This window comes from Galleria mellonella, unplaced genomic scaffold (genome assembly GCF_026898425.1).
Source record: "Galleria mellonella isolate WM207_F2 unplaced genomic scaffold, CSIRO_AGI_GalMel_v1 utg117, whole genome shotgun sequence".
Classification (NCBI taxonomy): Eukaryota; Metazoa; Arthropoda; class Insecta; order Lepidoptera; family Pyralidae; genus Galleria; species Galleria mellonella.
Genome location: NW_026441980.1, coordinates 9,459,639 through 9,473,902, shown reverse-complemented (window position 1 = coordinate 9,473,902; position 14,264 = coordinate 9,459,639). Strand labels below are relative to the sequence as shown.

The 14,264-nt window shown below is 30.1% G+C and overlaps 1 protein-coding gene across 12 annotated transcripts in view; it reads right to left on the bottom strand.

The window, feature by feature from the left end:
• LOC113511845 (protein still life, isoform SIF type 1) overlaps positions 1-14,264 on the bottom strand; it is a 132,715-nt gene that overhangs the window by 116,273 nt on the left and 2,178 nt on the right. Inside the window, exon 1 of one of the 12 annotated variants that reach the window (XM_031913432.2) lies at positions 2,693-3,505. The exons of the other annotated variants lie outside the window; for them this stretch is intronic. The gene's annotated coding sequence lies outside the window, so the exon portion shown is untranslated. Of the gene's footprint in view, positions 1-2,692; positions 3,506-14,264 lie in introns of those variants that run through there. 12 annotated transcript variants of the gene reach the window in all.

The following is a 14,264-nucleotide window of genomic DNA, read 5'->3' as shown; positions in this document are numbered from 1 at the left end:
AGTTAAGTTTTAAAAATTTTTTTAGGTTTTTCATTTAAAAGGTTTTATAGTTAGTGAGGTGATCATGCACTTAAAATATATTTTATACTACCTATGTAATAAAATATCTAATACGAATACAGCAAATCATCTAGTATTTGCACATATTTTATACATTGATCTCTTATAAAATTAACAATAAATAATGTTAATTAATAAATAAGCGATTTTGACAATCGTCTATAGCGTAACTTTTATCTCAAACAGTTCTGCAACTTTGTATTATAGAACAACTAATATTATAAAAGTCATATGATATTATTTCAAGAATTTTTACTATGTAATTCTATAATCTCCTGATTTCTAATTTCATTTCATATTATTTTATTCCATACTATTACCATTTATATGAGCTATTTATTACTACGGATATTTATTAATTAAACCTATCTATATCCATTCGAAATTCCCGTATAAGACACGACACATACTTTAAGATAATATAAACTAAAAGTCCCATAACTTTTTTATAATGGCAGTCGATTAATAACAGTCGATCGATTATTACTATTTTGTAAATTTACCTGAAAATCACTTATTCACTTCCTATCTCTCAAATGTAACAACTGGATAAATTTTTATTAAACTTAACATAGCATGTAAGTGGTAGTATGTATATCGCTCGAAAGCAAATAGAAATTCTTTGTCAGAATTTGAGTGCTTTACAATATTAATGTATCACAGTTACTATCCTATTGTCAATTTTATAATGAAAGTGAATTTCTCGTAAAATTTAATGATTAACTAACATGCTGCATTTTTTTTTCTTTTTGACGTCGCAACTATTTCACTCTTTAATTCTTTAACATATAATATGTTAATACAAGTAATTGATCTAAAGTAAATTAAATATTGAATTTCCTTCCAATAGTTCCATTTCATTTGTTTTGCCATGACGGTTGCAGATATCAAATATCATTTAAGTATCCCGCAAGAAGGTCGTCACTCATTATCATAATTGGTTATTAATATGTACAGTAAGCACAGCAGTTACGTTCCTTTTATTAAGCCCTTAATATTTATTAGTTACTTCTTAGCTGTAAGTTAGCTGAATCAAAATTCAATTACAAAAGTGCCAGTCATTTCCAAGAGTTTCTTCAACGGAACTATGCAAGTTCTCTTGAAATGGGGCCAAATAATTTTGCTTTGGCTCAACATAATACAAAAAACAATCTATGAATTATCCAGACTTTCAAGTATATAAGTAGACAATTTGACATGTAGGTAATTTAGCATTAATGTTTAATACTAAGATAATATAAGAATTTATAGTATGGTCACAAAATTTATACCTCTATAAAAAATATTAAGATGCGTGCGTAGCATAGTATTAAATTTTCGCTTCAATTACTGTATGTATCGTAATCCGATGTCACTTACTGTCTCTGTCTATAGCACGTCGTGGTTGAATATTTAGATATAGTTCAGAAACCATATAAGTTCAAGTATGCTTGTTAAGTTTTTTTTTTATAGATAGGTACTAGGTTATAAGTTACTTAACTATAGGTATTTCTCATTTCAAATTGGACATAAATTATAAATTGAGTTAATTGCTGTCTTTTTAAAAACAATGTTATTACATTCATATTAGAAGAAACATCATGTTTTCTCCTAATCACTATTAAAAATACCTATACAATTGCTGTAATTATGAGTATATATCTTACCACAACTTGTCATAGAGATCCCTTCTATACTAAATATGTACATTATATTATATTAGGGTTGATGACCCTTTATTAGCTATTTTATCTTGTAACTTATATTGTTTTACAACTAATATGTATAATATGGGTTAAGCAGCCAGTTATGATTTAAATTTAAAAGTTATAAATGCTGCACAAAATTAACATAAGTTTGTTGTAATCATGTCTCATTCTTTCTATTAACATATGCAGTGATTACCTGTGCCACTCTCTCATTTACGTGTCGTGTAATGTTATTATAAATGTGCAGACGTTATTGTTTACATTAAACCATGTGTGTTGAAAATAAATCAACGTTATCGTGTAATGTAATATCATCTCCTGTATAGATTATATCTAGTCATAGAGTCATAAGTAGATATATTATGTGGTACGTAATCTGTAGACAAATCAGTTCTATGCGCAGTAGATAAGTACATTGCACAATACAAATAAGAATGTTTTGTACTTTAATTTATACAGTGCCTCTATATACACATATAAATATCATAAACATTGCTCAATATTTAATAATGTAACCTATATGAATTTTAAGCTTTATTTTAATATTTTTATTTAAACAAAATTGTGAACATGCATAATATTTTTACTTGACACAACTTTACTGTGCATGAAACTCTATTATAATTTCATATAGTATTGATTAGTTTGTTATTTAATGGCACAATATGACCATAATACAGACATTCACGAGGAGGGAGGGGGGTACAAACACTCCATGTGCAAATTAATTTAAAGGTACTACGAACCTCGAAATTGTTCCAATTTTGCGCAGAAAATTTAGCAGCCTCCACGCTCTCTTTAGCACCCATGTTTATGAAGTTGTGAAATCACTCAAATGAACTATGGAAATTCTTTTTTGAATGTGTATTTTCTTATTTCGTGACACTAGTGTGCACTACAACTGTTCTCTCTGATGAGAGTAATGTTAATAATTATTTAAATACCTCTATCGTCGGTCGTTCGCAAAGTTAAAAATTCACAGCGTTGAATAGTAAATGAGGGGTCGTATATGTTGCAACGAGCGAGCGCACACGGCACTGAGATGGTGGCAGTGGCGTTGGCGGTGGCGGTGACGGTGGTGGCGCAAGGGCGGCGCGGGTGCAGGCGCGGCGTGTAAACACGGCCAGCTGCTGGCCCGGCGCGGAGTCGTCGCAGCCCCGACTGCTCACGCCGCACGCCCGCACGCCCGCACACCTACTATCGAAACCGATCGCCGGACAGCTTCGCGCTGCCTGCGGTTTTCTCTAGCTAACGTCTACCGAGGCGATTTTACTGTTTTCAATTTAATTTATATATCTAAATGCGCAGAATATAATGTGCGATGATACAGCGGGTGAGCGGGGTGTCAGACGACACGGCTTGGCTAAACGTCAGAGCAGACTGGGTCGCGATCCAAGCGTGCGTGGCGGCACTGAGTGCGCACGGTCGCGCCGCCGCGCACCAGCCGCCCGCCGAAAGCCGAGACGCAGCGACGCCCAAATCTAGCGAACGATACGCCGCCACCGGCCAGCGCCCTCCATCTCATCATGAACACATGATACCGGCATCAATTTCGGTTTAAATTCTTTATATTAAAAAATCTTAAATAATTAGTTGTTTCTTGCAGATTAAACGGTACATATATATAAAAAAATCAGGTATAGTTACAGTTCATATCATTAAGATTAAAAAGATCATCAATGGACGTCCGGAACGGTGCGGTGTGGGGCGGGTATTGCGCGCGCACTTTTACCGAGACAACATTCGATTTTGGTCCATGACTGCTGGATGCTTGCTGTGGACCACCGAGAGCTTTAATAGTTCATTCTAGACTATAACAGGGCGCACGAGTGCTTATTAATTTTAATTTACTAGCAGATTCACATATCTTATTTTCATTATAAATGCACATATATTTGTTTTCATAAGTATGTGTTACCTAAGTAGCCTACATTAATCATAATGTGGAAATTAACTGCTGAAATCAATTGTTACCATCATTTCACCTATATGCGCCTCTTGATTTATAACACTGATCTTTATTTCTAATTAATCTTTTTCAATAGCTTTGGTCATATGTTAAGCAACAAAAGTAGGATAGAGTTTTTTACTTTGTTAAAAAGCAAAGAAATAACAAACGACCAAACTCACTTTTTCATTTATAACATCAGTAAGTCTTTTTTGTAAAAATATCTAATAAAGATTAAACTATTTATTAAATAATTTTACAGCAAAAATATATGTCCATTATATATGCTTGCTGCAGATACTCTCTACTATTGATTACTTTAATTATGAAACAAATATTATTATTGAGTAAATCTCTAAGTTAATTAGTTAAGTTAAATTATATCATACACAACTTACAATTTCTTATAAAGTTATTCATATATTCTTGTGTTATATATTAGTTAAAATAATAATAAATATTAAAATATTTTAAATAAATAAAATTTTATTATTCAAACTTTTTATATTTTTATTTACATTTTTGTATTATATAATAGATCCAAAACGACATTTTTAAATTTACTATAAACTAGTTGCATTTTGCTTCCCTATTGAATCTATTTTACATAGCCATCGTATTGTTACTCATATGTTGTCGTCTGTCACTCAATATAAATTATGTACTTTACATGCCGAACTATTCACATTGACATGACTAGGTCAAACACGTAGTTGTGATAAGAGAAGTAACTTTGTATCAACTCTTGCAGCACTGCGAGTAGATCAATTTATGCCATTTTGCTGCACTGCCGCATAGAGTAATTAATAGTACTACCGATTTATGTTTTAAAGAACAAACCGTTAAACAATAAAAATCAATTTAACTTTACTAAAAATAATCCATAGTAATTAATTAAATTAAATGTTCCATCTAAAATCTTAAAAAAAACCATTATGCTATTTTTTATGATACTTAAAATGGCAAATAGGTCAACAACCTACCTCTTGTAACGTGGTAACCGTCGACTATAGATATGAATAGCAACATGAAGGTCGTGAGTGCGATGCTCATAGTAACTCTCATGTGTTCTCATTCCCGAGGACTAAGATTTTATGCCTCCATACCCTGTAATTTGATTAGCATTTCCCACCCTTCAAATCAAAGTACAGCCCTGCAAGCACATCTGCTTTACAGTAGAAACGTTAAGAGAACAGAAGTACCCATGTAGACGACTTTTGTGCAAAACCTCCTTCTTGTAAAGTTATGAAATAATTATTCAGAAATTTTTAATTTAAAAACTTCCTTTTAAGGATATTTTATAGTTATAATATCTTTTTACAACAGAATCTCCATCATCGTTTTCCCTAACCTTTTTTCTAAAATTAAAGTTATAATTTGAAATTACAACGAAATCTTTATTCTAAATACCAATACGAACTAAATTTCGAATAGCTATAGCTCAAAATGATTACAAATTTAATTTGTGATGGTCCATAACACTGTACTTTCACAAAACTATAGAATTAAATTATTAGGTTAACACATTTGTTTAGAGAATTTAGTTTAGTGCCTCAAAATAAGCCCCTATGTAAAAAGAAGAAAAAACTATTACTATTATACTATATAATACTTATATACTATATAATAATATACTATATTATACTTTATGATCATATAAATACACTTACATGAAAATATTACTTACATAATGACAAATATATACCTATCATAAAAACACAAATACATACAAGGTAAATACATTGTAATATCAATAAAATAACGATAGCGACCAAAGTGATAATGATGGTGAACTAATCATTTCTAGATCAAGATTTATTTGATTTACTTATTTTGATTAGAGTTCTATATAATTATATACTATCCTCAAGAGCCTCAAGACTTTCCGGAACTGGGGTACATGCATAAATTATGAAATTGGACGTAGGAAGAAATATATGAAGCCCATGGTTTATATTTTATATTAACCAAATTTAACTTGCACCTCTAAACCAGAAATTTTTGAACATCTCTGTAAATTATTGATGCCCATTAATTCTTCTCTTTCCGCGTCTAGGGAAAGTAAATAATGTTTTGTTTGAGAAATCAGTTCAGGGTACAATAGGACTGATATACCTGAAAAAGGTAAAAGCCCTTAAAATAATATTAAAAAATAAAAAAATAAAAAACTTGCACCTCACGCTGAAGACATAATACGAGTATTAACAGGCTACAACAGTACCATCTGTAGATTATATAAAATATATTATACTATGTTTGTCCCACGATTTTATTCGCGTGACCGGGATATGTTTACTGATCGAGATGAAAAGCCTATATCCTTCTGCATCCCATATAGTATATACGTGTATACCAAATTGCATAGTGATGGTTAAGCTGTAAAGGCACTATAAGGTTTACAACTAGTATAAAGCGACTATAACCCCCTGTGATGAAATTTTCAATAAATTGTCAATTAATTAGAAAATGTACATAATTGATAACAAAGTCTTTAATTAACAAGTCAATTATAATAATATGAAAAACAAGACTTGACACACGTAAGCTTTCATAAGTTGTACTGTGTAAAAAATGCAATAAGAGATTTAGTCAAATATATTTTCAAATCAATGTTTTTGATGTGATCTCTTTAATTGTCTGACTCTCTTTATGTAATAATGTAGATTCCAAACTACTTGTAACTAACTAAATTTAACGATATTTAAAACTAATATAATATATTATTTAACCGAAAATATTTTTTTGCGAAGATATTGTCTTAATTTTTCAACCACAAAGATCAACGTAAATAAAAAAAAGATAACATTACTTCCGTAATATTGTAGCGGCACGATACCAGCATCAAAGACTCTAGACTACATCCACATAAAAAGGTATACTGATACTACACGAATAAATTTGTAGTAAACACAATTAGATGCCACGGTTTGTGATACATGTGGTGCTCCACATATCTTAGTAACTTAGTATTCCAGTAACTTTTACTCTATATACGTAATAAGCTTTCAAACAAATATATTTTATGAAAGATATGCATCATTACAAAATGTAAAACCTGTCAAAGCTTCCATGACAAGTTACATCTAGTGTATTTTCCCACCATGGACTACTTTATTTTATTTTTCAAAGCTCTAGCTAAACATCTTATCATTCCTTTTACAAACTTCTGCAAAGAATATGTAAATATTTAAAGCTCTTAAAATGACCACATACTTTATTATGTTCTCTTCAGGGTTTTGTGTCAAAAAGATACAAAATAACCCTTATGGTGCATGTTTATGTGTCCGTTTGTCACTGTACAACTCAGCCATTCATTCAACCATGTTATTGTTGTCTCAGCAACTAAATACTTATGATGTTTGTAATTAGGAATAATTTTACATATTTTTGACCTATTTGAAATGTATGTGATGTTACAATGAAAATAATTGAAAATATATTTATTTTTATTTTCTTCGCAAGGGGGTTAAAAAAAAGCACGAATATTAAGAAATTAACTTACTAATGTAAGTGGAATATCACATGCTTTCATGTCACGTCTTTTAAAACAAATGGTACCCTTTGATTTCATTTGTTTTATTGATCTTATTTTATGATACATAATTTTCAATTTTAGAAAAAGTGTGATACTATAATACCTTTCCCCTTTATCTTAAAAATTTGTGAAAAGAAAAATTTTAAGTAATAATTAAAAAATTAAAGATAAGTCATATACTCGTACCATATTAACCGTTAACTGTCCACTGCTGAACATAAGTCTCCCCCCTGTTGGAAAGTTTTGTCAGTAATGCAGGTTAGCAACCGCTATTAGGCTTTGATGATGTTTAAAGTGGAACGCTGCTGCTTATTCTTCGACTTCTTTATTTCTTCGATTAAGTTCCCTTAGTTCCCTCTTACGACACCATCAATAATGGTAGTCTTTTCTATGCCAAAACCACACGAAAAATGAAATGAATCCAATGATATTTATATCTTTCCAAATAAGTCATTATTTTTTAAATATTTATTGACTTGACTTTGTAAATGTGCATTCAATACTGGTGCAGTTCAAAATCTAAAAGTTTTATATAAGCAAGCAAAAAGGTATATACTAATAATAATTTTATAAAAATCTTAATTGCAAGATTAACATCAATAATTATATAATGCTAATAATACGAAATTGAGTTAATTAATTAAGTAGAAACATCTAATTGGTTTATGTTGCTCTGGTTGCAATTTGTGATAATTTCATATGTTCGTTTTAAGAATCAAACTTTTCTCTATTGCAAATTATTTCTGTAGTATAGCATCTAATATAATGAACATATTCTAATTTTAAATGATAAATATTTTGCAGCTCTCAAATTTAGATCAGGAATAAACGGAGGTATAAGTGTTTTTTTTCTTTTGTAGTACAGTCGAATGCTGCACAAGTATCCGTAATTCCGCATTTCACTAAGTATATTTAATTTCAACATAACAGCGACACTCCTACTGCTTTATTTCGAATTATATTCAAAATAATCATGATCGAGTCTGTCTCATACATTTTATTTATCAATTTTTTTTTTAATTATTAAACTATTAAGACCTTATCTAACTATTGTTAACTGTTTTTTCGGAGCTAGTGTTTTCCTAATAAATATAAAAACTATTTTATGTGTAGATCCTTAATTTAAATGTTATATAAAGTATATGAATGTCGTGTGTAAATATTGCTAGACTATATTTACGAGTAACCAATCAAGTTCCTTCTCCCGTTGGTATAAATATGTGTGAGATGCAGGTTCGGCTGGCTACTAGTATCGATTTCCGCACGGCTTACCACGATACCCTATCATATCATCCTTGTGACATTCATACCAGATCTTTTTACATTATGAATATAGCAATTCAGAAAAACTTAAGGAAATAAAATTCTATACCACACTATCAGGCTAGCATGGTTACAATAGGCTAATATCCTCCTGTTATGAAGAGAGACCCATGTGTAACAAATCTTTAATAGGTTATGATATTGTCATTATTCTATCAAAAATTATACCTAATTAAATAACAAATTATACTACGAGTATAATAAAAACCTTAATGGTGTAGAGTTTTAACATATTGCCCAACGTTACAATGGTTATGGGTTCGACACCCGTAAGACACGAATGATTGTATTCATATGTCTGTTTGTATATGTAGGTACAAGTACAGGTTTACAAAAGAACTATATTTTAAGTATATCTATTAGTTGTCTAGTATTCTCGTACTGTAATAAGAATGTTAAAACTTTTTGATTTATAACCTTTTTAGATTTTCAGTAAAATAAATTATATAAAGAAGAAAAAATTGGAAACAGAGAATACGTTGTCGTGATATATATACCTACATTCTGCTTTTTGACATCATGTCTAATGTATATTTAGACACAATTAGATTTTTAGCACTTAAAAAACTTAAAAACATATTTATAAATAGTCAATATCTATATGTATATATGACACAGTTTGACAGGACATTGCCACGCACAGGATTTGCAGCTAAGATCATAATTAAGAACATATCTTTCTCATAAATAGAGTATTTTATTAAACTAAATGATATTTTGTGAAAGTCCATATCACTGGTGCGACACACATGCGACTACCGTCATTTGAAGTTCGAGTGTAGGCAGTAGCACGCATACTGGTGAAGCCGGAGTTGAAAAGGATAATTCTAGTCAACTAACTAGTTATAAATAAAGAACAAAAATAAAAAAGATAATTATTAGGTAATAAAATATTTAATTTTATAAATTAATAAAATATTAAAAATTTTAATCTAATAAAAATATATTTCATAAATATTATTTATTGAATACTTTGTGTGCTTGTACACATACAAAATATTTACGACACATAATTTATTCTTGGCTCTTTATTTTTAAAGAAGTTCAGGAATAGTTTTGTATCGTCCCAAGCGGCGCTTCAATCGATCGATTATACGATTCTTAATCGAATGTTCACATATCTGGCGGATATGAAGCGATTACATTATTATTAAGTTGGAGGGCAGTTAGTTAACTCGTCCTTGCACTCGGCTTGAGATCAATCGTACCGTCGCGATTCAAGAGCATATAACCGAACAGTGAACTAGGAGATCATCATATTAAATATCAAATATTGTATATTTAAAGACATTTGTGTAGGCCTACCAATCAAGAATCTATAACAGCATCCAGTCAAAGGTGGAAAGCAGTGCGGCGCATGAGATTCCTTCAAGTAAGTGCACGTACCTTCTTAAATATTGTAATTCCTTCATCCTCATTATCAAAAGTAAGGCCAAACGTATTTCTACCGCTTTACGGTGTCCCTACAAGCTTCAAGTAAAAAAAGTTGACTAAGGATCTTAATTGTGACTATTTTCACACAATATTGTGTCATTAAAGATACACATATTCACTACAATATACCATAGTCTCGATAATCAGACTATAGCATAGCTCTTTAAAAATGACGTAATAAGGCTCATTAAGGGTCAACAATTCGCGCGTTTCACCCTTTGGTGTTACAGCCGTTCATAGACTTCGGTAACAGTTTATCATCGGATAGGTTACAGATACGCTTGTTAACCATCATAGCAGTTTAAAAAAATACGTTAATTTGTTCATTACCTCTTCAATCAATCGTTACGTACTCGTAATATAACATACTAACAAATATTCAGTCTACATTGATCTAGGTATTATTTTATATTTATTATTAGCTAATTTACTAATGTTAACCATACGATTGGTCAATAAGTGTACAAGATCTATCTAGCTTATCTAAACTATCCTAGAAGACTAGAATGTAATTTAGATTACTCTTGGCATGTGAAAGGTATCTTAGTGTTCTTTGAAATTAAAATATGATTAAAAAAACGCGCAATGGATTTAAAATATTATTATTAATTATCGATTTATCCTCTACAAAACAAATGATTTTATGATTAATACATTTATTTATATTCTTCAAAATGTATGTATTACTTATGTTACATTTGCCAAACTGTATGTGTAATATTATTTATGTTTAAAGAACGGTGACATGGTAAAATTTTTCTTCAATATATCATACATACATAATACTTTTTATAGTCTACTTATCCATAAAATTGTCTATAATCTACTTTTTCAAACTATATTTTAATATAATATTATTAATTATTCATTCATTATTGATATTTCAGTTTCCTAGAATAACTGTAAACTTTCTGAACAAATAACAGAATGGATTAACATATATATGTACCTTGGTAATTATTAAGTCATTTAGCGAACTTAACACCGGACGGTGTTAAGTTCGCTAAATGACTACCTACCATTCAATCATTGGATAAACCGACAAATAAGTAGGCGGTTCATTATTGAATTGAAGAAATATAAATAGGAATATTTAATACATTCATATATTATAAACATATAATTAGACTAATACACATAATATGTTAATTAAATAAATGTATACATAGATAAATAAATACGTAAATATTACTATAACAAACAATTAACTGTACTAGAAGAACAAATAAAAACAATCTATGACTCAAACAGAGTAACCAGCAAGGTTAAGTTTAAAAGAAAAAATGGGGAAAAAGGGGAATGAAGTTTATAAATCGGCCTTTTTTTAAGAAATGGGAGTGCAATTTATGTTTATTTTATGTTTAAAAGCTAGTTTGCTTATGGTAGATCTTATGTCAAGAGGGAATACGTTCCAATGTTTTATAGCCTAAATAGTAAAGAAATAGAAAATGAAGCCAGTACGATGAGCAGGTGTATGAAGTAGAAGATTCTTACAAGAACGTTGATAATGTTGTATTGTGTTGTAAAAAAAAAAAGATTGTTAATGTCCCCATGAAATTGAAAGTCATTCTAGATGAACAGACTAGACTAAACTTCCATTTCTAATACTGAACGAAAAAGTGAAACTACTTTTGTAATAAAATAAAATATTCCATCTAACCTTTAGTAACATTAAACAACAACAGAGTGCTAACTTCTTTTTCTATTATAAAATTTAAATGCGATTGACCACAGTCTCGCCTAATGTTAAGTAATGATGTGATCTTAAAAGATGACATGTTATACAAGCCGAAAAGTACTGACGCCCGAAGAGAAATATCATTCCCTGGCTGTTCCAATAAAAAACGAAAGTAACAAATGCTTTATATGATATGTGAAATATTTACCGCAATTTGAGGTTAAAATCACTTTTGCTGCCTTGATATTCATTAGAGGAATGATACTGAAGGAAGTCATACAACTCTTGCGCATACTCTCCAAAATTCAACTTATAGAATACCGCCAAACAGACAATCTTACTGTCATGGCCAAGCTTACTTAGATACAAACGTTATAATAGCTAGTCTTGCACGTTGGTCTATACAGTCCAGGGCATTCAGCTGGTATAAAGCTGATCTATTTTACAAATTAAAATAATATTCTATGCAAGATTGGAGTTAAGCTTGATAAAGTAATAAGAGCTGTCCAAACGAGAAGTATTTTTTAATCTTGAAGAGGGCATCAAACTTTTTTAAAGAAATTTTGGGCTCAGATATATCACCTGAAACTAATGTTCGCTAATATATTTATGCCAAGTTCTACCTAGATCGTCAGAACGGATATATTTTGAAAAGCGGAAGACAAATTGGAATAACTCCTTTTGGAAGTAAATGAAAACGCATGTTTCTTGGAAACAGTGAACTGAGCATAATTAGCGTCGCTTCAATCGGACAGAGTATGAAGTAACAAATTCGTCCGCTGAATTAAATATGAGTATCAGAAAGAGCGCTGAAAGTCTATCTCGAGAGCTTAAACGTTAGACAAACCCAAGAATTTCGGTCTTACGTAAGTGGACATTGAAGCAAATAGTGTTGCAGCAAGTACTGAGTCCTAGAATATCTCTATGAAATGTCTCAAACATCAAGGAAATCTTTTAGATTATCTTTTAATCAATCTTTTAGATTATCTCAATCGAGGATTGATTTTTTCGAAATCTTTACAGTTGATTACTAAAGAGCTTATTGCTTACCAAGTACCTTAAGAGCCATTTGTTTAACACATGGTCCATAATTTCACAAATTATGGAACTAATAGAGATGGGTCAGTAATTGAAGGGGTCAGCAAGGCACCTTTTTTGGATTTCAGTCGGATGTTGGAGAGTTTCCAAGATTGTGACACAATTTCTTTTACAAGCGAGAGATGAAATGGGAGCATCAACTTAGAAGCAGCTCATCTGCGCATTTTCAGAGAACTATAGTTGGTGTACTATTAGTCACATTCATTTTAGTGTCCAGAGAATGAGCGATTTTTTTTTTGATGGTCCATTAATTTGCATTCAGTAACTAGGATAGTACGATTATTCCGATATACTTCATTTTCATTATTATCGTTTATGTCGAATTACTAATTAGTAAAATCATTCGAATACTAAAATGAGTATATTACTAATTTAGCAGTCGAAAACTAAAACTAGTAATTATTAATTATTCAAATAATGAAATGAATCGGATTCGCGCACCGCTACCAAGAACGCAAAGAAACATCAATGACAGACATGTTGTTTACTTCAATGTTACGTTATTATACATTCCAGATCGCTTTCAATCACGTGCTACCATATATTTGTATCTCTTACTATTTTAATCATAGTTGGACATATAATAATAATAATTTTTTATATAACATTGTATGTATAGCATACTCTTAATTATTCCAACTATTGAATTCTGCAAGCTTTTGATGGTTTTTATACTATATATATCCAGATAAAGAATATATGTCAAGAACTTTGTATGTCATTACAAATAACATAACGTGATATTTATTCATCATATAGCAATTTCGTAATTAAGATCAATCTAATAATCCCCATTTTGCCACTTAGATTATATGTTGTGCCAAGAATTCGGATATTATGCATCCTAAAAACGATTCTTTTACAGTCAACTCAAAAAATTATTTATTTGCTTCCTGATTTGAATTCAATAAGTTATGGTGACTTTGTTTATACTAAAAAGCATACTATGTCATTATGCGTATATCATTATGCGTATTTTTTAAAACTTTATTTTAATTGAGAAAAGCTTCTTGTAGTATCCTAATATTGATATTTTGCCACGGATATTAAATTTTAAATCATTATCTTATCTATATAAATAAAAAATAAATTGCCTAGTGTCTGTAAACGCATCGCTTCAAAAAAGCTTTATCTATGTGGCATTTTTTTTTTGTTATTATAATTGTCAGGACAGGGTTTTTATGGAAGATAATATTTCAGAAAAATAATTATAAAAATCATATGTAACAGCAAAAAAAAAATATTTTAACTTAGCAACATAAAACAAGTACGAGAAAAGAGAGAGACGAAAATTTTTCATGTTTTTTTCAAATAGAAATGATAAAGTTGGTACAACAAGGAAAACAATACCACAGATAGTACTGGATTTGGAACTATACTATTAATCAATAGTTAAAAGATTTCGAGTACAAAAATCTAAATAAAAAAACTTTTTTGCCCTAAAATAACGGACCTCTATAAAAATTTTCACCCAAAATTTCTATTCTATTCCTGAGATTA